The sequence below is a fragment of the Leucoraja erinacea genome, unplaced genomic scaffold, assembly GCF_028641065.1.
Source record: "Leucoraja erinacea ecotype New England unplaced genomic scaffold, Leri_hhj_1 Leri_449S, whole genome shotgun sequence".
Lineage (NCBI taxonomy): Eukaryota > Metazoa > Chordata > Chondrichthyes > Rajiformes > Rajidae > Leucoraja > Leucoraja erinaceus.
In genome coordinates this window covers 19,162-44,348 of record NW_026576350.1, presented here as the reverse complement: position 1 = coordinate 44,348, position 25,187 = coordinate 19,162, and the positions used below count along the sequence as shown (strand labels likewise).

General features: G+C 49.6%; 1 pseudogene; it reads right to left on the bottom strand.

Moving 5' to 3' along the window:
- Positions 1–10,524: 10,524 nt before the first annotated feature.
- LOC129693849 (trichohyalin-like) lies at positions 10,525–24,444 on the bottom strand (annotated as a pseudogene).
- Between the last annotated feature and the right edge of the window lie 743 nt (positions 24,445–25,187).

The window sequence follows — 25,187 nt, the reverse complement described above, 5'->3', positions numbered from 1 at the left end:
CAGGCGCACTGCCCGAGAGAGCCGGCGGGAGGGGAGTGGGGCGCGCGCCCGTTGACGTCGGCGAACGTCGCCCCTCCCCTCCCGCCGGCTCTCTCGGGCAGTGCGCCTGCGCCGCTCGCGCCTCCCCCCCCACCAGCTGGAGCCGCTCCGTGCACGTGAGGCGCCGCCAACGGCCGCGGTGGGGGGAGGGGGGGGGTAGAAATAGCGCGAGCGGGGGATGGGCGAATTAGTTGTCAGGCGGAGTTTAGTCGTGCGTTTAAAAAAAGGGCCTGTCCCACTTTCACGACCTCTGCCGAGTTTTGCCTTTGGCTCATACTCGCAGCTTGGTCGTCAGTGTCACGAGGTCGGCGGTAGGTCGTGATGCTAGCCGTAAGTACTCATGGCATCAAGTAGGTCTAGCCTGTTGAAAAAATGAGTATTGAGTAAAAAAGGTCGTGAATTGGGTCGTGAAAGTGGGACAGGGGAGCTGAAGTAAAGCAAGAATTTAATTGTCCTATCGGGGACACTTGACAATAAACTCACTTGAACTTGAACTTGAACTTGAGTGAGGTGGAGTTAAGGGCCTGTCCCACTGTACGAGCTAATTCAAGAGTTCTCCCGAGTTTCCCGATTCGAACTCGGAGAATTACGGTAACAGCCGCTCGTAGGCACTCGGGGCTCTCGTGGACATTTTTCAACATGTTGAAAAATCTTCCTGAGCTTACCATGTTTCCCGAGTACCTGCCGTTAGCGTTACGAGCCGCTAAGAGACGCCCCGAGCTCCGACGTACCCGCTACGTACACATACCACAAATTTGATTTTTTCTAACACTCAGTAGAGCTCTTGGGTAAACTCGTACAGTGGAGGTTAGGTAAAGGTGTGAGGTGGAGTTTTAGTCGTGAGGTGGGAGGTTTAGTTAAGTTGGGGTGGGGTGGGGTTCAAATCTGAGGAAGGACATTATTGCCATAGAGGGAGTGCAGAGACGGTTCACCAGACTGATTCCTGGGATGTCAGGACTGTCTTATGAAGAAAGACTGGATAGACTTGATTTATACTCTCTAGAATTTAGGAGATTGAGAGGGGATCTTATAGAAACTTACAAAATTCTTAAGGGGTTGGACAGGCTAGATGCAGGAAGATTGCTCCCGATGTTAGGGAAGTCCAGGACAAGGGGTCGCAGCTTAAGGATAAGGGGGAAATCCTTTAAAACCGAGATGAGAAGAACTTTTTTCACACAGAGAGTGGTGAATGTCTGGAACTCTCTGCCACAGAGGGTAGTTGAGGCCAGTTCATTGGCTATATTTAAGAGGGAGTTAGATGTGGCCCTTGTGGCTAAGGGGATCAGGGGGTATGGAGAGAAGGCAGGTACGGGATACTGAGTTGGATGATCAGCCATGATCATATTGAATGGCGAATGGTGCAGGCTCGAAGGGCCGAATGGCCTCTACTCCTGGACCTAATTTCTATGTTTCTATGTTTAAGTGTGAGGTTTATTTGAGGGGCGATGTTTTCGGCGACTGCTGGCATCAATGACTGACGTATCAGGTCACCGAAAATATCATGCTTAGTCCTCATTGCTATAAAAATTTCAGTCTACTGTACGAGAAGGGGTTTAAAAAAAAGAAAAATATTAATAATATAGTGTAATTCAATACAAAATAATAGTTAAAATAAAAATTAACAGATTATTAAAGCATCATGTAGGCTAACCGAGAGATAGATAGGGCTCTTAGATGGGGGTACTGAATGTGGATGATCAGCCATGCTATATTTAAGAGGGAGTTAGATGTGGCCCTTGTGGCCAAGGGGATCAGAGGGTATGGAGAGAAGGCAGGTACGGGATACTGAGTTGGATGATCAGCCATGATCATATTGAATGGCGGTGCAGGCTCGAAGGGCCGAATGGCCTACTCCTGCACCTAATTTCTATGTTTCTATGTTTCACATTGAATGGTCTACTCCTGCACCTATTGTCTATTTCATGAAATATATACCTTTTGGGGGTTATTTTACTGCTTATGTGTTATTTTACTGCTCATGCTTAGTCCTCATTGCTCAAAAGTTTTGGGTCAACTGCACGAGAAGGGGTTTAATTTTTTTAAATTAATAATATAGTGTAATTCAATACAAAATAATCGTTAAAATAAAAATTAAAAGATTATTAAAGCATCATGTAGGCTAACCGTAAAGGAAATAAACGTTCAAATTAAGGATGTTTCATTCTAAATATATTTAATTATTATATTATAAATAATTTAAAACACTATTAACACTTATGACAGAAATTAAAATATTTGTGGTGGTTTGTGGTGGAACAGCCCCGTTGAAGAAGTGGTTACCCAGACCTCGTTGCTGGCTGTGATAGCAATGTTGGTACGCCATTGAGTAACAATAATAAACTAAATGCAAGCTTGCATGTGATCCATATCCCTCTATTCCCTGCATGTGGGCTGGCTGGGCTTGTATTCACTGGAAAATTGAACGATGATAGGAGATCTTATAGACACTTATAGAAATTCTTAAAGGATTGGACAGGCTCGATGCAGGAAAACTGTCCCTTTTGTTGGGCGAGTCCAGAACCAAGGGGTCACAGTGTAAGAATAAGGGGGTCGGCCATTTAGGACTGAGATGAGGAGAAACTGTTTCACCCAGAGAGTTGTGCGAATCTGTGGGAATCTCTGCCACAGAAGGCAGTGGAGGCCAATTCACTGGATGTTTTCAACAGAGAATTAGATTTAGCTCTTTGGGCTACAGGAATCATAGAAAGATAGAAACATAGAAAATAGGTGCAGGAGTAGGCCATTCGGCCCTTTGAGCCTGCACCGCCATTCAATATGATCATGGATGATCATCCAACTCAGTATCCTGTACCTGCCTTCTCTCCATACCCCCTGATCCCCTTAGCCACAAGGGCCACATCTAACTCCCTCTTAAATATAGCCAATGAACTGGCCTCAACTACCTTCTGTGGTAGAGCATTCCAGAGATTCACCACTCTCTGTGTGAAAAATGTTTTCCTCATCTCGGTCCTAAAAGATTTCCCCCTTATCCTTAAACTGTGACCCCTTGTTCTGGACTTCCCCAACATCAGGAGCAATCTTCCTGCATCCAGCCTGTCCAACCCCTTAAGAATTTTGTAAGTTTAAATCATAAAGATGAATCAAGGGATATGGGGAAAAAGCAGGGATGGGGTACTGATTGTGGATGATCAGCCATGATCATATTGAATGGTAGTGCTGGCTCGAAGGGTCGATGGCCTACTCGTGCACCTGTTTTCTATGTTTCTATATCCATGTGCCTATCTAAAAGCCTCAATCTTTTGTGTCTTCATTACCATCCCTGACAGTGCAATATAGGCCCACAACGCTGTGTAAAGAGAAAATTGCCTTACACATCTCCATTAGAGTTTGCCTCATCCACCTTAAACCTGTGCCCTCTAGTCCTGGACATTTCCGCTGTGAAAAAATGGTGATGAATGTCTGTGTCTGTCGACAAAGCATTTTTATTGTTTATTTCTCTGAAAAAGAAAATCCTGGTTTTCAGCGTGTCCCTGTAAGGGCAAGAAGTGAAGATGGTAATTTTGGAGAACCCTGGTTAATGAAGGGAAAAAAGGGAGCCCCAGCCCTGAGCTCAGATCTCTGCATTGGACCTGATACCCCTAACTCTTCTCAAAATACTGGATTGGATCTTACACCATGGTCTTGAACTGAGATATCTGGATTGGACATTAAACCAATGGTTTTGAGCTTGGATCTGTGGATCTTAACCCCCTTGTCTCGAGCACAAATCTCTAGATTGGGCCTTAAACTCATGATCCCGAGTTCAAATTTCTTAAACATCTAGTTTTGACGTCTTGACTGGACCTTAAACCCCTGATCTTGAGCTCAGATCTCCAGATTGGACCTTAAACCCCCGGCCATGCGCTCAAATCTCGAGATTGGACCTTAAACATGACATTGAGCTCAGATCTCTGGAGATGGACCTTAAACATCTGGTCTTGAGCTCAGATCTCCAGATTGCACCTTAAACCCTGGGTCTTGTTCAGATCTCCAGATTGGACCTTAAACCGCTGGCCTTGAGCTCAGATTGGATCTTACTCATGATCATGACCTTGAGATGGACCTTAAACATCTAATCGGGTTCTGTGTCGGAGAGAACTGCAGATGCTGGTTTACACCGAAGATAGACACAGAATGCTGGAGTAGCTCAGTGGGACAGTCAGCATCTCTGGAGAGAAAATCACCCATTCCTTCTCTCCAGAAATGCTGACTGCCCCGCTGAGTTACTCCGGCATTTTGTGTCTATCTTTAGTCGAGATCATTGGATTGGATCTTAAACCCCTGGTCTTCTCAGATCTCCACATTGGACCTTAAACTCATGATCTTGAGCTACGATCCCTTGAGATGGACCTTAAACCCACTAGTCTTGAGTTCTGATGTCTAGATTGGAACTTAAATCCCTGGCCTTGAGCTTAGATCTCCTGATTGGACCTTAAACTCATGATAGACACAAAAAGCTGCAGGAACTCAGCGGGACAGGCAGCACCTCTGGAGAGAAGGGATGGGTGACATTCTGGGTCTAGCCCCCTTCGCCAGACTGGCCGAACGTCTTGGTGACGGTCATGATGGTGAGGAAGTCCTCAAAGCTGACCTCCTTGCCCAAGTTCATTTCCACACACTTCATCTCATTTGGGATCAGAGGGTTCTTTAAGTAGATCTGCACCTCCTCAAGACCTCATGATCTTGTACTCAGATCCCTTGAGGTGGACCTTTAAACCTCTAGCCTTGAGCTCAGATCTCTAGATTGGACCTTAAACTCCTGGTCTTGAACGCTGATCTCCAGATTGGACCTTAAACCCCTGTTCCTGATCACTGATCTCCAGATTGGACCTTAAACCCCTGTTCTTGATCACTGATCTCCAGATTAGACCTTAAAGCCCTGGTCTTGATCTCAGATCTCTAGATTGGACTTTAAACCCCTGGTGTTGAGCACAGATCTGCAGGACAGGCCTTAAACTCAAGATCTTGACCTCTGATCTCAGATTTGACCTTAAACCTCAGGCCTTGCAACCACGAGACACAGGGACTGCCATGCCAGACCTGTCCTGGATGAAATCCCCCTCCGCCCCCCCAACACCGAGAGCAACCCCAATGAGTAAACGAGTACCACTCACATCAGGAGAATGAGTTGCTCTTTGACTTGGTGCATCTCCAGTTGGTGCCCTTTTATTGAAGGTTTGGAAACTTAAAAAGGTGTCAGGTTAGAATAAGCACCTCGGGTTGCTGATTTAATTCAGGTTAAGTCCATTTGAAGGTGTATCTGCCTCAGCGTAAATCAATAACTAGAATAAACCTGCGGTTGGGGTGGAGTGGAAGGGCCGGTGGGACGAGGAGTCCAGGACGTCATGGTCAGGCACACAGCAGTCCTTCCTGCCTCTGCTTTGCCTGCTTCTCTTTCCAAGTCCACGAGTAGACTTTGAAGGCCTCGAGAAAGGCAGGGTTCCTCAAGGCAGCCTGGAACTTCCTTTGCATCTGCTGCTTCCGGCGCAGCTGGGGCTCCTTGATCTTCTTGCTGTGGCTCTTCTTGGCGGATCCCTTGGCGCACTTGGCCGGCTCCCTCGGCGGGCGCGGGCGGCCGGGCGGTTTCTTGGCCACGTGGGGGACGGGCTTGGGGATTCTGGGTTTCTCCTCGGCAGGCTCGGCTACCGTCTCGGGGCTGGTGGCCTGCTCGGACTCGGCCTCCTCTCCGTAGCCCTGGGCGGCGGCGATGAACTTGTTACGGTAATACGCGGCCACCACGCCCTTGGTCTTGGCCGAGAGGAGAGGGGAGCTGACCAGCTTGTTGATGGCCTGGAAGATCACCACTGGAGTCGCCACTGTGCTCTTGCACTCCTCATACTCGGGGGCCAGGTACTGGCCGAACGTCGCGGTGTCAGTCATGATGGCGAGGAAGTCCTGGAAGCTGACCTCCTTGCCCGAATTCACTTCCACACACTTCATCTCATTCGGGATCAGAGGGTTCTTCAAGTAGATCTGCACCTCCGCCATCACGTCGAGCAGGCTGTTGATGTCGATGCAATTCTGCTTGTCCAAGGAGAACATGTCGAAGATCTCCTGGAAGGCTTTGATCTGCTCCTGATTCAGGGGAAGATCCTGATATTCCTCATCCGGCTCCAAGATGTCTACGTAGGTGGCCAAGCTGTAGATGGTCTGGCCAAGGAACATGGGTGGTGGGAGAATATGCTTCTGTTTGGTGTCTGTCTTCTTGCTTTTCAACCTGGCCCCTTTCTTCTTCCTGTAGTAATACCTGATGATCTTTCGGGTCGTGTCCTCGGACAGCATCTGAGTCTGGATGAACCTGGAGAGTATCTCGAAGAAGATGGTGTTGTCGACGGCTCCCGTCTGGGGCACTGAGCCTTCGCATCGGTCTGGCAATTCCCTGTAGAAGAGGAAGAAGAGGCGGGTGCTGGTCACCAGCCTGAGAAAATCCTCGAACGTGGCTTCCCCGTCCCCGTCAGAATCGAGAGCCTCCAGGGTGCTATAGATCTCCGCTTCGGCCATTGGAATCTCGATGTCGGCCAAGGTAGTCCTCAGGCTAGAGAGGTCAATAACTTCGTTGGTGCTCTGGGAAAACTGCAAGAAGATCTCATGAAAGGCCTCCCGCTGGTTGGGAGTAAGAGGGGGCTCTTCCAAAATGTCGTCTTCCTCCGACTCATCTTCGCAATCGTCCTCGTCGCCGCGCATGTGGCCGGGAGGGGGCATCTGGCACACCGACCCGTCCGATGAGGACTCGTCCTCCTCATCCTCCTCCTCCCCGCCCCCCTCCTCGCGCTTCCGATCCGCCCTGCCGGGGCCCCTATCCAGCTTCTGTTCCACCTGCTGCATCATCTTGTCGATCAGCAGGGCCACCTCCTCCACCACCTTGTCCACCAGCTCCTCCACCCGCTTGCCCGCCTCCTGCTCCGAACGCCACCCCTCGCCCGCCAGCCGGATGATGTTCTCGTTCATGGTCTCCACCACCGCCTGCTCGATCCGCCCCTTGTTCTCCAGCCGCCACTTCTCCGCCATCCGGTCCATCACCCTCTCCATCATCTTCTCCATCACCCGGTCCACCACCTTCTCCATCACCTTGCCGAGGCCCACCACAGCATCCCTGTTGGCCCTTGGCGCGGGCCCGTCTGCCCTCGCGGCCGGCTTCTCCTCCGCCTCCATCTCGTTTCTCCGGTCGATTCTCTACCACGGGGCACCTCCACCGCCCACCCCCCCCCCCCACCCCCCCCCCCCCAACCCAGCCCACCTGTGACCACAGGGGTCGTACAGTGGCCTTCCTTTGGGAAGCAGGGTCCTGGCTTCCCAAAGGGAATCAGTCCCCAATCTGCTGCCTGGCTGCCCGCTTCACCACATTCAGCACACCGTCACCCTGTCTCATATCGAGTGCCACCGTCTAGTCGACCCGTGAGGTCCAGTTCCGCTCGTGGCTGACATGGCAAACACAGCTCCGTCCAAGCCCCCACCTTAACAACATGAGGCCCTTTCAGCCTGAATCTGATTCTTTCCAATGGAACAAAGCAGCATATTTTGCTGCCACACTTTGTCATTGTAGCTGTGGGTTTTTTTTAAGGGGGGATACCAGTCTGCTTGCTGTGATGTCTGGCCTGTTTTATGACCTCAGGCGGTGATGCTTTCCCCCCTGGGCCTGCTCGCCAAGTCACAAACTGCTGCGATTCCCCGTTCACTACCGCCTCCTTTCACCCTCCCCGTCCCGGGTTCCCGATCCCTTCCACCCCCCACTTCCCCTCCACCCTCTCTCGCGATGGCACCCGGAATGGGGGGCAGCCAGCGCCGCTACAAGGTAAGCTGGGGGGGTGACACGGGACAATAAAGGGTCGGCCATTTTGGACTGAGATGAAAAACTTTTTCATCCAGAGATGCTGCCTCAACTCGCTGAGTTAATCCAGCATTTCGTGTCTACCCATATAAAATTCTTAAAGGATTGGACAGGCTTGATGCAGGAAAAAAGTCCCCATGTTGAGGGAGTCCAGAACCAGGGGGGTCACAGTTTAAGAAAAAGGCGTAGGCCATTTAGGACTGGGATGAGGAGAAACTTTCTCACCCAGAGAATTCTCTGCCACAGAAGGCAGTGGAGGCCAATTCACTGGATGTATTCAAGAGAGAGTTGGATATTACTCTTAGGGCTAAGGGAATCAAGGGATATGGGGAGAAAGCAGGAACGGGGTACTGATTTTGGATGATCAGCAATGATCATATTGAATGGCATTGCTGGTTCGAAGGTCCGAATGGCCTATCCCTGCACCTATTTTCTATGTTTCTAACCCCAACTACCCCCAGCAGAATGGGAATAAGGAATACCTTATATACTTTAAACAACAAGAGTGCCAGCACCGAGTCTGAAGAAGGGTCTCAACCCGAAACGGCACCCATTCCTTCTCTCCAGAGATGCTGCCTGTCCCGTTGAGTAACTACAGCATTTTGTACTTATTCAAGATTCCAGCATTTGCAGTTTCTTGTGTCTCCAGATACAGTATATGGATAGAGTGATACAGTGTGGAAACAGGCCCTTTGGCCCAACAAGTCCCACCTCCCCGCGTTTTTGGCCCATATCCCTCCAAACCTGTCCAATCCATGTACCTGTCTAATTGTTTCTTAAACATTGGGATAGTCCCTGTCTCAACTACCTCCTCCGGCAGATGGTTCCATACACCCACCACCCTCTGTGTGGAAAAGTTACCCCTCACATTCCTATTAAATCTTTTCCCCTTCACCTTGAACCTGTGTCCTCTGGTCCTCGATTCCCCTACTCTGGGCAAGAGACTCTGCCCGATCTATTCCTCTCACGATTTTGTACACTTCTAGAAGATTGCCCCTCATCCTCCTGCGCTCCATGGAATAGAGACCCAGCCTACTCAACCTCTCCCTGTAGCTCACACCCTCTAGCCCTGGCAACATCCTCCTATCTGCAGTTCCTCCCTACAGTTGAACTGAACTGATTAGGAGGGGTTTAGAGTGGTGTGGGCCATTTGCAGGTATATGGGATGCAAGTGAAGATGAAGAACTTATTTTTGTGCTGTACATGGGACATGATACCATGTTAAACTGACCTCATCTTCCTGTATCCCTCTTCCAATGTGTCTATCCAAAGCAGTTTCTGCCTCTAGCATGTCCAAACCCTTAACAATCTTACATGTTTCAATAAGATCCCTTCTCATCCTTCTAAATTCCAATGTATACAAGCCCAGCCGCTCCATTCTATCAACATATGACAGTCCCGCCATCCCGGGAATTATCCTTGCGAACCTACGCTGCACTCCCTCACTCTCTTTCGAGTGACCGGCGATGATGATGAGTGTGTGTGTTGTAGTGTTGGTGTGCCAGGGATCGCTGTTCGGTGAGGACTCGTTTAGAAGGATCGGAGTTTAGAAGGATCGGAGTAAAGAGGTCCTTCTGCAGTTGTACAGAGCCCTAGTGAGGCCACACCTGGAGTATTGTGTGCCGTTTTGGTCCCCTAATTTGAGGAAGGACATTCTTGGTATTGAGGGAGTGCAGTGTAGGTTTACAAGGTTAATTCCCGGGATGGCGGGACTGTCATAGGCTGAGAGAATGGAGCAGCTGGGCTTGTACACTCTGGAGTTTAGAAGGATAGGAGGGGATCTTATTGAAACATATCAGATAATTAAGGGTTTGGACACGTTAGCGGCAGGAAACATGTTCCCGGTGTTGGGCGAGTCCAGAACGAGGGGCCACAGTCTAAGACTGAGGTGAGAAAAAACTTTTTCACCCGGAGAGTTGTGAATTTGTGGAATTCCCTGCCACAAGAGGGCAGTGGAGGCCAAGTCACTGGATGGATTTAAGAGAGTGTTAGATAGAGCTCTAGGAGCGAGTGGAGTCAAGGGATATGGGGAGAAGGCAGGCACGGGTTATTGATTGGGGACGATCAGCCATGATCACAGTGAATGGCGTTGCTGGCTCAAAGGGCCAAATGGCCTACTCCTGCACCTATTTTCTATTGTCGATAATAAGGGCTAGGCCATTTAGGACTGAGACGAGGAAAAACTGTTTCACCCAGAGAGTTGTGAATCTGTGGATTTCTCTGTCTCAGAAGGCAGTGGAGGCCAATTCACTGGAGGTTTTCAAGAGAGAGTTCTTGGGGCTAGGGAATCGGAGATATGGAGAAAAAACAGGAACGGGGAATGAAGGCATAGCACATAGAAATTATGCAGGAGTGATTGGGGACGATCCATTCAATATGATCACTGAGTCCAATGGCAGTATCCCGTACCTGCTTCTCTCCAGGGCCCCTTAAATGGCCTACTGCACTCCCTCTTTTATAGCTAATGTCGATAATACCCTCTGTGGCAGAGTTCCAGAGATTCACCACTCTCTGTGTGAAAAAAGTTCTTCTCATCTCGGTTTTAAAGGATTTCCCCTTTATCCTTAAGCTGAGACGGGAAAACAATCTTCCTGCATCTAGCCTGTCCAACCCCTTAAGAGTAAGTTTCTATAAGATCCCCTCTCAATCTTCTAAATTCTAGAGAGTATAAACCAAGTCTATCCAGTCTTTCTTCAGAAGACAGTCCTGACATCCCAGGAATCAGTCTGGTGAACCGTCTCTGCACTCCCTCTATGGCAATAATGTCCTTCCTCAGATTTGGAGACCAAAACTGTACGCAATACTCCAGGTGTGGTCTCACCAAGACCCTGTACAACTGCAGTAGAACCTCACTGCTCCTATACTCAAATCCTTTAGCAATGAAAGCTAACATACCATTCGCTTTCTTTACTGCCTGCTGCACCTGCATTTTGGATGATTAGCCATGATCACAGTGAATGGCGGTGCTGGCTCGAAGGGCCAAATGGCCTACTCCTTATTATTAAACTGTGTTTTCTATGTTTCTATGAATGGGTGGAGCAGGGCCGGGATTGCTCAAGGGGCTGAATGGCCTCATTCCCCGTCCGAGCAAAAATAACGAGGTCTACACTCCGTTGCGGGCATTTCACTGTTTGTGCATGTTAGCTATTTATTTTGTGCTGGTACTGTCAGGTACAGTTGAGTATAAGTAGATAGCGGAAAAACTTCCCTGTGCTCTCCATCCCTCTCGTCGCAATCCCTCCCCACCTTCCGAGCGTTCACTTGATCGTGGGGTTCCGATTCTTCCCTTTCTTCAGCTCCTCCAGCCTCCTGTTTCGTTCCGTGTCCTCCGTCCTCCAGGTCCACGAGTACTCGTTGAAGACGGCGTTGAAGGCGGGGTTCTGGAGCGCCTTGTGGAAGCGGCGCTCATAGGTCACCACACGCTGGTCGGGCTTGGCCTGCCGCCGCCGCCTCTTGGCCGCCGTGCTCGGGGCTGAGGGGACGTTGCCCTTGGAGTACACCCTGCTGCCGTGGGAGGCAGTGGTGCGGCTCGAGGCTTGGCTCCACGTCTTAACGGCGGTTAGGTAGGGCAGGGCCTTGGTAGCCTCCGGCCCCTTCCTGGTCAGCTCCTGGTACTCGAGCATGGAGTCCTTGAACACCTGGTGGTAGTAGCTGACGATGGTCTCGCTCGCCTTGGCATCGAGTGTCGACTGGTGGATGCTCCGGGCGATGGCGTCGAAGAACAACGCGTCCATGGTGAAGGCCTCCTGCGTGGTGCGCTGCTCACAAACGCCGTCCTCCTCCCCGGCCAGAAACTGGCAAAAGGTGTCCGTGTTAGTCATGATGTCCAAGAAGTCCTGGAACGTCACCTCGTTGCCTTTGTTCACCGCCAGGAACTGCATGGGGATCGGGACCAGAGGATTCCTCCTGTAAATGTAGAGGGACTTCATGATCCTCAGCAGCGAGATGCTGTCAATGTGGCCTTTCTTGTTCTGGTCGAAGACGTCGTGATACTCCTTGAAGGCCTCCACTTGCTCCCGGCTCAGAGGTCCGTCGGTGTTATCGTCATGGGGTTCGAGGATGTCAACGTATTGAACCAGACGTTGAAAGTTGACGCCCATGAAAGTGGGCGCCCTGACATCCCCGCTGGCTTTCTTCTCCTTCTGCTCTTTCACGTTGACCCCTTTCCTCTTGAGGAAGTAGTACTTGACGATGTGCTTGGTGGACTCGGACGAGAGCTCGCCGAGGTGCAGGATCTCGGCCAGGACCTTGTAGAAGACGGTGTCGTTCAGCGGGCCCTTGCGGGTCCCCGGGGAGCCGCAGGACTCCGACTCGGGCAGCTGGGCGAAGTAGTGCAGGAAGAAGCGGGCGTTGGTCACAAAGTCCACAAAGTCGTTGAAGCACACCTCCCCGTTGCCGTCGGCGTCGAGGAACTTCAGCAGCTCGAGGAGCCGGGCCTCGGGGACCTCCATCCCCACTGCCCGCAGCCCCACGCACAGGCTGTGGGCGTTGACGGCCTCGTGGTCCGGCGGGTCGGAGAAGAGCCTGAAGAGCTCGAAGAAGGCCTCCAGCTCGGGCCTGGACAAGGGCCGCTCCTTGTTCTTGCGCACGGAGCAGCACTTGTGCAGAGTGGCGGTGGGCGGCCTCGGGCACTTCCCCCTCCGCACGTAGGTGCGCACCAGGCAGGTGGATGGCGGCGTCTGGGCGGCTTCGGGCCTGGCCGACGGGGTCAGGTGGGAGCGGGGCCGCTTGGCGGCGGACTTCTTGGCCTGCCCCTCCCTCCCCCTCTCCGGCCAATGGTCCATTTTGGTGATCATGCCCTTCACCACCACGTCCACCTTCCCCACCACCTCGGTGATCCGGTCCACCTTCTGCGCCATGCTCTGCACAGCCTGGCCAATGTCCTCCACCGCCTGGTCCTTCCTGGAGGCTTTCCGGCTCTCCGTCTCCGAAAGGCGCTCCATAAATTTCTCCACCATTTGGCTCATGGCGTTGCACATCAGGTTCACGATCTTGTCCACCCCTTCTGCCTTGCCCACCTCCTGCTCGCCCAACTCTTCACCTTGGCCTCCCCTGAACCAGTCTCGTTCCCCACTCATCCCCAAAGCCTCCTTCATCTCCAAGCCCTCCATCGCCTCTCTTTCCTTCCTCCACTCATCCCCTTCACACCTTTCCTCTTTCATTTGCTCCACCCTCTCTTCCTCTGTCATTTTTACCTCTTCCATTTCCCCTCCCCTCCCCTCTCCTCTCCCCCACTCTCCCCCTATCCTTTCCTCCTCTCTCATTCTCTCCTCCACTTTTTCTCTCCCCTCTTTCCTTCCGTCTTCCTCCCCTGTTTTCTCTTTCTCGCTCTCCTCTCTCATCCTCTCTTCCTCCTTCCACCTCTCTTCGTCCTTCCTCTCTTCCTCCTTCATTCTCTCTTCCTTCATCCTCCTCTCTTCCTCCTTCCTCTCTCTTCCTCCTTCCTCCTCTCTTCCTCCTTCATCCTCTCTTTCCTCCTTCTCTCTTCCTCCTTCCTCCTCTCTTCCTTCATCCTCTCTTCCTCCTTCCTCTCTTCCTCCTTCATCCTCTCTTCCTTCATCCTCTCTCCCTTCATCACTTCTTCTTTCCTCTCTTCCTCCTTCCTCTCTTCTTCCTTCCTCCTCTCTTCCTCCTTCATCCTCTCTTCCTTCATCCTCTCTTCCTCCTTCCTCTCGTCTTCCTTCCTCCTCCCTTCCTCCATCCTCTCGTCCATCCTCTCTCCCTTCATCACTTCTTCTTTCCTCTCTTCCTCCTTCCTCGTCTCTTCCTCCACCATCCTTTCTCTCCCTTCATCACTCATTCTTTCATCTCTTCCTCCTTCCTCCTCTCTTCCTCCTTCCTCTCTTCCTCCTTCCTCCTCTCTTCCTTCATTCCTCTCTCTCCCTTCCTCTCTTCTTCTTTCCTCTCTTCTTCCTTCCTCCTCTCTTCCTCCATCCTCTCTCCCTTCATCACTTCTTCTTTCATCTCTTCCTCCCCTCTCTCTCTCCTCCTTCCTCTCTCTCTTCCTCTCCTCTCTTCCTTCATCCTCTCCTCCCTCTTCTCCCTTCCTCCTCTCCCTCTCTTTCCTCTTTCTCTCTCTCTTCCATCCTCTCCCCCCCTTCCTTCTCTCTCTCCTTCTCCTCTCTTCTCTCTCTTCCTCTCCCCCTTTTTCCTCTTTCCCTCTCTCTCCCCTCCTCTCTCTCTCCCCCCTCTCTCTCTCTCTCCCCCTCCTCCCTCCTCCCTCTCTCTCCCTCCCTCCTCTCTCTTCCTTCATCCTCCCCCCCCTCTTTCCTTCTCTCTCCTTCATCCTCTCTTTCCTCCTTCCCTTCTTTTCTCTCTCTTCATCTCTCTCTCTTCTTTCTCCCCTCCCTCTCTTCCTTCCCTCCTCCTCCTCCCTCTTCCCTCTCTCTCTCTCTCTCGCTCTCTCTCTCCTTCCCTCGCTCGAGAGGTCTCAGCCCTCCCTCCCCTCATGTTCCAGAATTCTCTTCCTCTTCATCTCCTCTCCTGCTCCTCCTCCTCATAAATGATATCGCACACTACGTCTGATTCTTCCATGTCAACTTCCATTTCCTCCTTTGCTACCGCCATACTGCTCTCCTCCCCCACTTGATTTGCCCTTTCGCCCACTTCCTCCTTCCTCTTTGCCTCCATTACTCCTTCTTCCTCATTTCTCACCTCATCTCCCTCTTCTCCGTCCCTCCGTCTTTCCCCAATAACCTTCTCTTCCGTATCTTCTCTCGGCTCTTCCTTCACCCCCTCCTTTCCAACCCCCATCGATTCTCCTTCCAGTTTGCTCACCTCTTCATCCATTTTCATTTCACCTTCCTCGTCCTGACTCTTTTGCTCAAATTTCTCCTCTTCTCTCCTCTCCTCGTCCTTATTTCCTTCACCTTCTATTTTGGCTGTCTCTTCCTCTTCCTGTTCCATTTCCTTCCACATTTCCCTCCCGGCTTCCATGTTGTCCGTCTCTTCCACTTCCTGTTCTACTTCCTTCTGTATCTCCCCCCCTGCTTCCATTTTGTCCGTCACTTCCTCTTCCTTTTCCATTTCCCTCCCCGCTTCCATTTTGTCCGTCACTTCCTCTTCCTCTTCCTTTTCCACTTCCTTCTGTATTTCCCTCTCTGCTTCCATTTTGTCTTCCTCTTCCTCTTCCTTTTCCACTTCCTTCTGTATTTCCCCCCCCTCCTTCCATTTTTTCTGTCACTTCCTGTTCTACTTCCTTCTCTATCTCCCTTTCTTCCTTCCGTCACTTCCTTCCACTCCTTCCCCCCCCCTGCTTCCATTTTTTTTCTGTCATTTTCTTCCCTTTCCTTTCCGTCTTCCACTTCCTCCTTTTTTATTTCCCCCCCCTGCTTCCATTTTTGTCCGTCACTTCCTCTTCCTTTTCCACTTCCCTCCCCCCCTTCCATTCCATCCCCCTTCCCCTCTTCCTCCACTTTCTGTGCTTTTTCCTTCCCTGCTTCCTTTGTGTCCTTTCCCTCTCTGCCTTTCCATTTTCTGTCTTCCCTCTCTGCTTCCTCTTTTCCTTTCCTCTTCCTTTTTCCACTTTCCTTCTGTATTTCCCTCCTCTTTTTCCATTTTGTCTTCCTCTTCCGTTTCCACATCCTTCTGTATCTCCGTCCCCCCTCTTCCATTTTGTCCGTCTCTTTCCTCTTCCTGTTCCATTTCCTTCTGTATCTCCCTCCCCTCTTCCATTTTGTTTTGTTCTTCAGGTTCCTCTCCTTCCTTTTGCGTCTCTCTGGCCTCCATTTCATTTGTCTCTTCATTCTCCTTTTCCGTTTTATTCATCTCTTCATTTTCCTCTTCCTTTCCCTCTTCTTCCTCATCCCCTGGTCGTGCTTCCTCGTCTCCCCGTCCACCATCTCCGGCCTCCAGCTCCTGACTTTCCACCTCAGTTTCTTCTCCGTCTGCCTCCTCCCTGTCACCTTCAGCTTCCTTCGTTTCCGACTCTGTCTTCTCCACGTCCTCCATCTTCTCGTTTTCCTCGTCCCCCTGGTCTTCATCCCCCTCCTCGTCGGACTCAGACGTGGCCTCGTCTTCGTCCTCGTCCTCGCTCTCCAACGGAAGCGCCCTCTCTCCGTCCAGCACCTCATCGATCTCCTCGCCCTCCACGTCATAGGGCTCCTCATCCTCCTCCTCATCCTCCTGCCTCCATCGTGCCTTCTCCAACTGCCAGGCCTTGTCTTCCTCTCCGTGCCTCTTCTTCATGTCTTCCCGCTGCTTTTTCCTCATCAAGTCCTCATCCCCGCCTCGTTGCGGCCTCGACATTTTACCGCTCACAACGTCAAGATTTACTACCAACTGTGTCCAACACTGCCTGGGCTTTGAGAGGTCTCAGAGCAAAATCCACCCAGCTCTTCCAAACGTGTATGGATCGGTTGACTTCGCTGAATGTCCGTGATCTCAAGAAGCCCTCGGGTGCATGGCTCAAGCGTGGCCAACCCAACTTGTTTCTCCAAGTTCCATTTGCTGGTCTCTTTGCAATGTCCACCACGTGGTTGTTGGGTTAATCCAGGCCCCACTGTATTCCAAGACCCTGGCACTCAAAGAGCATTCAGGATAGGCAGCGTTTCAACGATGGACCCGTTCCGCCGATGTTGAAGATGTTACTCTCCGCACGGGCTTCCTTTCCGGGAGGAGGAAGAGGGGAGGGCTTAATACTCTTTGCCGACAATCTTTTCTTTCATAACATGCTGCTGCCGTCGAACAATTGTGTGTGGTGGTGCCCACACTGTGATGTGTCTGATGTTTGTGATGTCACATATATCAATGCATGAATTACCTTGCAAGCGAGCCTTTCTACCCTGGGCGGCTTTCAAAATATCCCACGCCATGGGCAGTCCTGCAGGAATGAGAGGGAAGCCAGCAAGAACCTCCCGCCAATGGCCTCACAAAGTTTGTGGGGCCTGCTTCTTTTATCCTCTCTTCCTCCTTCTTCCTCTCTTCCTCCTTCCTCTCTTCCTCCTTCTCCTCTCATCCATCCTCTCTTCCTCATTCAAAGTTTGTGTGGCCTGCTTCCAACTCCTCTTCTTTCATCCTCCCATCCTCCTCTCTTCCTCCTTTCTCTCTTCTTCCCTCCCCTCTTCCTCCTTCATCCTCTTGTCCATCCTCTCTTCCTCCTTCCTCCTCTCTTCCTCCTTCATCCTCTCTTCCTTCATCCTCTCTTCTTCCTCTTTCCTCCTCTTCTTCCTTCATCCTCTCTTCCTCCTTCCTCTCTTCTTCCTTCCTCCTCCATCCTCTCTCACTTCATCCTCTCTTCCTCATTCACCCTCTCTCCTGAAGATCGCTCCTGGTCCGAGAACACGGATGCAATTATAAAGAAAGCACATCAACGCCTCTACTTGCTGAGAAGATTACAGAAAGATTTAAATAAGCTCTTTTACATTGAAGGTCAAGGAGGACTCTCTCGAACTTCTACAGGTGCACAGTAAAGAGCATGCTGACCGGTTGCAACGTGGCCTGGTTCGGCAACTTGAGCGTCCTGGAGCAGAAAAGACTGCAAAAAGTCGTAAATACTGCCCAGTCCATCATCGGCTCTGGACCTCCCTACCATCGAGGGGATCTATCACAGTCGCTGCCTCAAAAAGGCTGCCAGCATCATCAAGGATCCACACCATCCTGGCCACACACTCATAAAACATAGAAACATAGAAATAGGTGCAGGAGTAGGCCATTCGGCCCTTCGAGCCTGCACCGCCATTCAATATGATCATGGCTGATCATCCAACTCAGTATCCCGTACCTGCCTTCTCTCCATACCCTCTGATCCCCTTGGCCACAAGGGCCACATCTAACTCCCTCTTAAATATAGCCAATGAACTGGCCTCAACTACCCTCTGTGGCAGAGAGTTCCAGAGATTCACCACTCTCTGTGTGAAAAAAGTTCTTCCCATCTCGGTTTTAAAGGATTTCTCCCTTATCCGTAAGCTGTGACCCCTTGTCCTGGACTTCCCCAACATCTCCCGCTGCCTTCAGGTAGAAGGTACAGGAGCCTGAAATCTGCAACATCCAGGTTCAGGAATAGCCACTTCCCCACAGCCATCAGGCTATTAAACTCAACTCAAACAAAACTCTGATCATTAATAGCCCATTGCACTTTATCTGATTATTTATGTGTGTATATATATATTCATTAGTATATGGACACACTGATCTGTTCTGTATTTATTTATGCCTACTATATTCTGTTGGGGTGAAGCAAAGCAAGAATTTCATTGTCCTATCTGGGACACATGACAATAAAACTGTCTTGAATCTTCTTTCATCCTCTCTTCCAGCCACGTTCCAGAGGACCTCCCGCCAATGGCCACACGAAGTTTGCGTGACCTGCTTCTAACTGCCCTTGAAAACATGATGGTGAGAAGTTTCCTTGAAGTCCCCGTGGAGTTGGCACCCCTGCAGCCTCGGAGTAAGAAGATTTGGGATATTAATCCGAGATCTCCCGGTTGCTCTCTCTCTCTGTCTGCCCTATCTGCCTTTCTCTCTGTCTGTCTCTGCCCCGTCTGCCTTTCTCTCTCTCCCTCTCCCCTCTCTCTGCCTGAGAGCTGGCAGCCCTGCTAGTGTGTTAGGTCCAAAAGAGGATAGTAAGAAAATACTTAAATGATCTGTCAGAAGATTTAAATAAGCTCTTCTACATTGAAGGTAAATTGACATATTAGTGGCAAGATGCATTTTCAATATACAGGTCTCTCCCCACAACTGAAAACAATTGCAAGTAAGTGATCCATCCATTCTGCAGATATGTAGTTATAATCATTTTTTTTCTTCTTAGTTAATCCTATATGAGATTTTCTGTAATTTCAGATGTCGACAGCGGGTCCAGAATACTCGTCGACAAGATCTCCAGAACAAGGGGTCATAGTTTAAGGATAAGGGGGAAATCTTTTAGGACCAAGATGAGGAAAACTTTTTTCACACAGAGAGTGGTGAATCTCTGGAATTCTCTGCCGCAGAGGGTAGTTGAGGCCAGTTCATTGGCTATATTTAAGAGGGAGTTAGATGTGGCCCTTGTGGCTAAAGGGATCAGGGGGTATGGAGAGAGGGCAGGAACAGGATACTGAAGAAAGTATAAGGCTCCAGAAGAAAGCGAATGGTATGTTAACATTCATAGCAAAAGGATTTGAGTATAGGAGCAGGGAGGTTCTACTGCAGTTGTACAGGGTCTTGGTGAGACCATACCTGGAGTATTGCGTACAGTTTTGGGCTCCTAATCTGAGGAAAGGCATTCTTGCCATAGAGGGAGTACAGAGAAGGTTCACCAGACTGATTCCTGGGATGTCAGGACTTTCATATGAAGAAAGACTGGATACACTCGGCTTGTACTCGCTAGAATTTAGAAGATTGAGGGGGGGGATCTTATAGAAACTTACAAAATTCTTCAGGGGTTGGACAGGCTAGATGCAGGAAGATTGTTCCCGATGTTGGGGAAGTCCAGGACAAGGGGTCACACAGTATAAGGATAAGGGGGAAGTCTTTTAGGACCGAGGTGAGAAAAACATTTTTTACACAGAGAGTGGTGAACATGTGGAATTCTCTGCCACAGAAGGTAGTTGAGGCCACACAGTTCATTGGCTACATTTAATAGGGAGTTAGATGTGGCCCTTGTGGCTAAAGGGATCAGGGGGTATGGAGAGAGGGCAGGAACAGGATACTGAGTTGGATGATCAGCCATGATCATATTGAATGGCGGTGCAGGCTCGAAGGGCCAAATGGCCTCTACTCCTGCACCTATTTTCTATGTCTATGTTTCTATCTCCTTCACCAAACTCCGGTGTACTTTTCAACCACCTGCCGTCTTTGTTCTGAACACTGAACTTGACCAGATTTCCAACAGGCAGATTAATAACAGGCTAAATTGCAATGCAGTTCTAACGCTATTTGACATCCCGAACACGACGAAACGTCTCTGTTTTCCCAACGCAGGTTACTCAAGAGGAAGAATGAGAACCTCCCGTTACCCACACAAAATTGTGCAAATGACGATTTATTTATTACTGTATATAAGTTGGGAATTTTGTTCTTTGGGGTAAGCAAGGGGTGGGACTATCATTGTCTGAAATATGTTGAATTTTACATCACTTTCAAAACACTGCAACCCCCTGTATATGTCGTGCACAAAATGATGTGAATTATGTAAATATTGCCATAAATGACGGAAATAAAAAGTGTTTTCCTTGTTTATGAAGTTCAATTTAGAGGTATTTGAAATTGTGGGGGTTGGTGCAATATACGGCTGACCCACAAATGTGTCGTTATGAGACATTCACATTTTTAAAAAATCCATGTCAAAAAAAATGTGTATATATATGTGTATATACATACACACACATATATATATATATATATTGTATTATAATATCAAGTTCAAGTTCGTGAGTTTATTGTCATGTGTCCCTGTATAGGACAATGAAATTCTTGCTTTGCTTAAGCACACAGAAAATAGTAGGCATTTAATACAAAACAGATACATGTGTCCATATACCATGATATAAATATATACACACATGAATAAATAAACTGATAAAGTGCAAATAGCAGAAAGTGGTTATTAATAATCAGAGTTTTGTCCGAGCCAGGTTTAATAGCCTGATGGCTGTGGGGAAGTAGCTATTCCTGAACCTGGTTGTTGCAGTCTTCAGGCTCCTGTACCTTCTACCTGAAGGTAGCAGGGAGATGAGTGTGTGGCCAGGATGGTGTGGGTCTTTGATGATACTGCCAGCCTTTTTGAGGCAGCTACTGCGATAAATCCCCTCGATGGAAGGAAGGTCAGAGCCGATGATGGACTGGGCAGTGTTTACTATGTATATATATATACACAGATTGAAAGAAAAAGGATGCTAAACAAATTAGAGGAAATCACAAGAAAGAAACGAGAAATATATATGTCTGTGTGTATATATACATCTATATCACTTTTTTTTTTCATGACAATACAATACAATACAAATTTATTATCATTTGAGCCCCAGTGAGACTCAAACGAAATGTTGTTTCCACAGCCATACAAACAAAGACACTGTCTTACAGACATACACATAATTAAATTCACACAAACATCCATCACAGTGAAGCCACTGTGATGGAAGGCAAGTCTTTTCTCTCCCCTGTTCTCCGTGTCTCTCCCGATGTCCAAGCCCCAGGCGGGTGATGATAAGTCCCACGGCCATTTTAGGCCGCGCGGGGCGATTTACGGCCCCGCTCCCGGTCTGAAAGTCCAAGGTTGGAACCCCCACGGGCGATGGTGAGTCCCACGGCCATGAAGCCGTGCCGGGTGATGTACTGTCCCGGTCCGGGTTGTTCCAACCCCGTGACACCGGCTGGAGAAGTCACGTTGCGGGAGCTCCGGGAAGCGGTCTCTCTCTCTCCTCCCAGACCCGCGAGCTCCCGATGTCACAGTCCACCGGACCTGCGGCTGCGTTGCTGGAGCCTCCGGGCCCCAGGAGTCGAGTCGCAGCAGCGAGTCACCACCGCTCCCCACACTCCGAGGCCGGCCACCCCCGACGATGGTGAGTCCGCAGCTCCGCAGCTCCGCAGTCTCCGGGACTGGAGCCCCCGGCTCGTTCAGGTTGGAGGCTGCTCCACGGTGCTAGGCCCCAACGACAGCCGAGACCCGACAGGGAAAAAGTCGGGTCTCCCGGACAGGGAAGAGATTTAAATAGTTTCCCCCTCCCCCCCCCGCCCCCCACATTTACACATTAAAAAATACTATTAAAAAACACCAAGCACTACATTTAACTAGACAAAAAAGATGAATTGGTCATCAAAACTAAAACTGAGCCAATCTTCAATTTGGCAACACACCGTCTCATCGGCCATCTATGTCACTCTAATCCACAAGGTAATGCACTGTTTAGATCACATGTGGTGTCCACTCAGATGGATGCAGTATTCCACTACATGATCAGGTGAATGAAGTGGAAATGGTGTTTGCAATTTTATTGTTCCATGTGGTATTCATCAACATAGAAAGGAATAAGAAATATGTGCACTTCCTGTGCCAACCATGTCTCTGGTGGACACCACACGACAACCGTTACACAAAATGTATTTGTCAATTCTGATGCCAATTTTGGAAACTTGTCATCAATGTGCTATCTTTTCTTATATTTGTTGTTAAAACTATGTTAGTCATGAACCCAATAAAGTGCTTGTCCAAGGTCTTATTTTTGTGTGCAGCTTTGTAAATATATATATATATGCATATATTTATATGTGTATAATTATTTATACAACAATTGCCTTTATGGTTTATGTACATCATCTGATAAATAAGATAGAGAGTAATAGTTGATGCTTTAAATCAAAGTTGTTTCTGATCCATGAGAAGGAAATGTATTTATCTCTAACTTACCTCTCACACACAAACATACATTCATATAAATATATATATGTTACATCGTCAAGAACTGCTCTCACCCCAACCACAGACTGTTTACCCTCCTACTTTCTTGTTGATTTCTATAGTGTACTGTTCTGTGTCTTTTTTTCTTTTTCTTTTTTTATTTTGTATGGATTTATTGACATTTCATCTGTTCAATTAGTTTAATCAATCTCTGTAAAGCACTTTGGTTCAAATTGATTTTGTTGAAAAGTGCTATATAAATAAACATTATTATCATTATTTATTATTATTATTATTATTATTATTATCCGGGAGGCGCTACAGGTCTCTCCGTTGCCGGACCAGCAGGTCCAGGAACAGCTTCTTCCGAGCGGCTGTTACACTACTCAACACTGTACCTCGGTGACTGCCAATCACCCTCCCCCCCCTGGACACTCCTCCCACCAGGAAAAAATACTATGACTATGCACGTAAATAGATTTATTTATTGCTCATATTTATGTCGCTCTTCTAGGGAGATGCTAACTGCATTTCATTGTCTCTGTACTGTACACTGCACAATGACAATAAAGTTTGAATCTGAATCGTTTAATTTTGTGCGCAGTGTGTGTTAAAGCAATAGAATGTGTGAAGGGAGGGGGGAGATTGAGGGGGGATCTTATAGAAACTTACAAAATTCTTAAGGGGTTGGACAGGCTAGATGCAGGAAGATTGTTCCCGATGCTGGGGAAGTCCAGAACATGAGGTCACAGTTTAAGGAAAAGGGGGAAATCTTTTAGGACCGAGATGAGGAAAACATTTTTCACACAGAGAGTGGTGAATCTGTGGAATTCTCTGCCACAGAAGGTAGTTGAGGCCACAGTTCATTGGCTATATTTAAGAGGGAGTTAGATTCAGATCAGATTCAGATTCAGATTCAATTTTAATTGTCATTGTCAGTGTACAGTACAGAGACAACGAAATGCATTTAGCATCTCCCTTGAAGAGCGACATAGCAAACGATTTGAATAAAAAAAATAATAAGTGTCCGGGGGGGGGGGGGGGGGGGGGGGGGGGGTGGTGATTGGCAGTGTGTGGCCCTTGTGGCTAAAGGGATCAGGGGGTATGGAGAGAAGGTAGGTACGGGATACTGAGTTGGATGATCAGCCATGATCATATTGAATGGCGGTGCAGGCTCGAAGGACCGAATGGCCTCTACTCCTGCACCTATTGTCTATGTATCTATGTATCTGACAAATAAAATAGAGAGTAATAGTTGATGCTTTAAATCAAAGTTGCTTCTGATCCATGAGAAGGAAATGTATTTATCTCTAACTTGCCTCTCTCACACACAAACATACATTCATATAAACATATATATATAAGTTACATTTAATTTTGTGCACAGTGTGTGTTAAGCTGCACAATACAATGCAAGGGAAACTATGCAAAGGAGGAAAGATGGGAGGGAAATGGGGGAAATCATTTGCATTAAAATGAACTAAAATATGTGAGGTGAAAGAGGAGCAGTATTCCCTCCAACACTGATTATACCAAAGATGATTACACAGCGAGAGGCGCGTTTTGCATTGACAAATGGCGGCCCGGGAGGCGCGTATTGCATTGACAAATGGCGGCCGTGACGTTCCGTTGCGTACTACACCTCAGTGCGTTGGTTTACGTCGGAGTGGGGCATCTTGATCCGCCCATTCACGCCTGACGTCCCCCTCCTGCCGCCCGGCGTCGTGACGCCACCACCCCCACGCCCGGCGCGCTGACGTCCTCAACGCCCGGTGCGCTGACGTCCCGACGCACGTTACGCCCGGCGCACTGACGTCCTCTCCGCCCGCCGTCATCCGGGCACTGCGGCGGGAACATGGCCGACGTCGTTCAGGTGAGAGGATTTTCCCCCCCTCCCTTCACACATTCTCTCCTTCCCTCCATCCCTCTCCCTCTCTCTCCTTCCCTCCATCTCCCTCTCTCTCTCTCCTTCCCTCTTCGCTCCCTCCCTGCCCTGCTCCCTCTCGCCTTCTCTCTCTCTCTCTCTCACTCCTTCTCTCTCTCCCCCTCTCACCTTCTCTCCCTCTCCCACAGTCCCCCTCTCCCACATTCTCTCTCTCTCTCTCTCCCTCTCCCACGTTCCCTTCCTCCTCTCTCTCTCCCTCTCTCCTTCTCCCTATCTCTCTCTCTCCTTCCCCCTCTCTCTCTCTCACTCTTTCTCTCTCCTCCTCCTTCTCTCTCTCCCCTCTCTCTTTCTCTCTCTCTCTCTCTCTCTCTCTCTCTCCCCCCCTCTCCTTCCCTCTTCCCTCCCTCTCCCCTCACCCCCTCCCTCTCTCCCTTCACACACATCTCTCCCTCCTCCCCCTCTCTCCTTTCCCCTGCGTCTCTCTCTCCTCTCTCCTTCCTTCCCTCCTTCCCTCCACACATTCTCTCCTTCCCTCTCTCCTTACCTCCATCTCTCTCTCTCCCCCTCTCCTTCCCTCTCTCCCTCCCTCCCTCCCCCCCTCCCTCTCTCTCTCTCTCTCTCTCCCTCTCTCTTTCCCTCTCTCTCTTTCCCCCTCTCTCTCTCTCTTTCCCCATCTCTCTCTCTCTCTCTCTCTCTCACACTCACTCTCACCCTCTCTCTCTCTCTCTCTCTCTCTCCTTCCCCCTCTCTCTCTCTCCCCCTCTCCTTCCCTCTCTTTCCCTCTCTCCCCTCCTTCACACATTCCCTCCTTCCTCCCTCCCCTCTCCCTCCCTCTCTCTCTCTCCCCATCCTTCTCTCTCTCCCTCCTCTCTTTCTCCTTCTCTCTCTCCCCTCTCTCTCCTTCCCCCCTCCTTCCTCCACACCCTCTCTCTTCCCTCTCTCTCCCTCTCCTCCTTCCCTCCATCCACATCTCTCTCTCCCCCTCTCCTTCCCCTCCCTCCCCTCACTTCACACATTCTTTCTTTTCTCCCTTCCTCCCTCTCTCTCCCTCTCTCCTTCTTCCCTCCTTCCCTCCCTCCCCTCCACACATTCTCTCCTTCCTTCTCTCCCCCTCT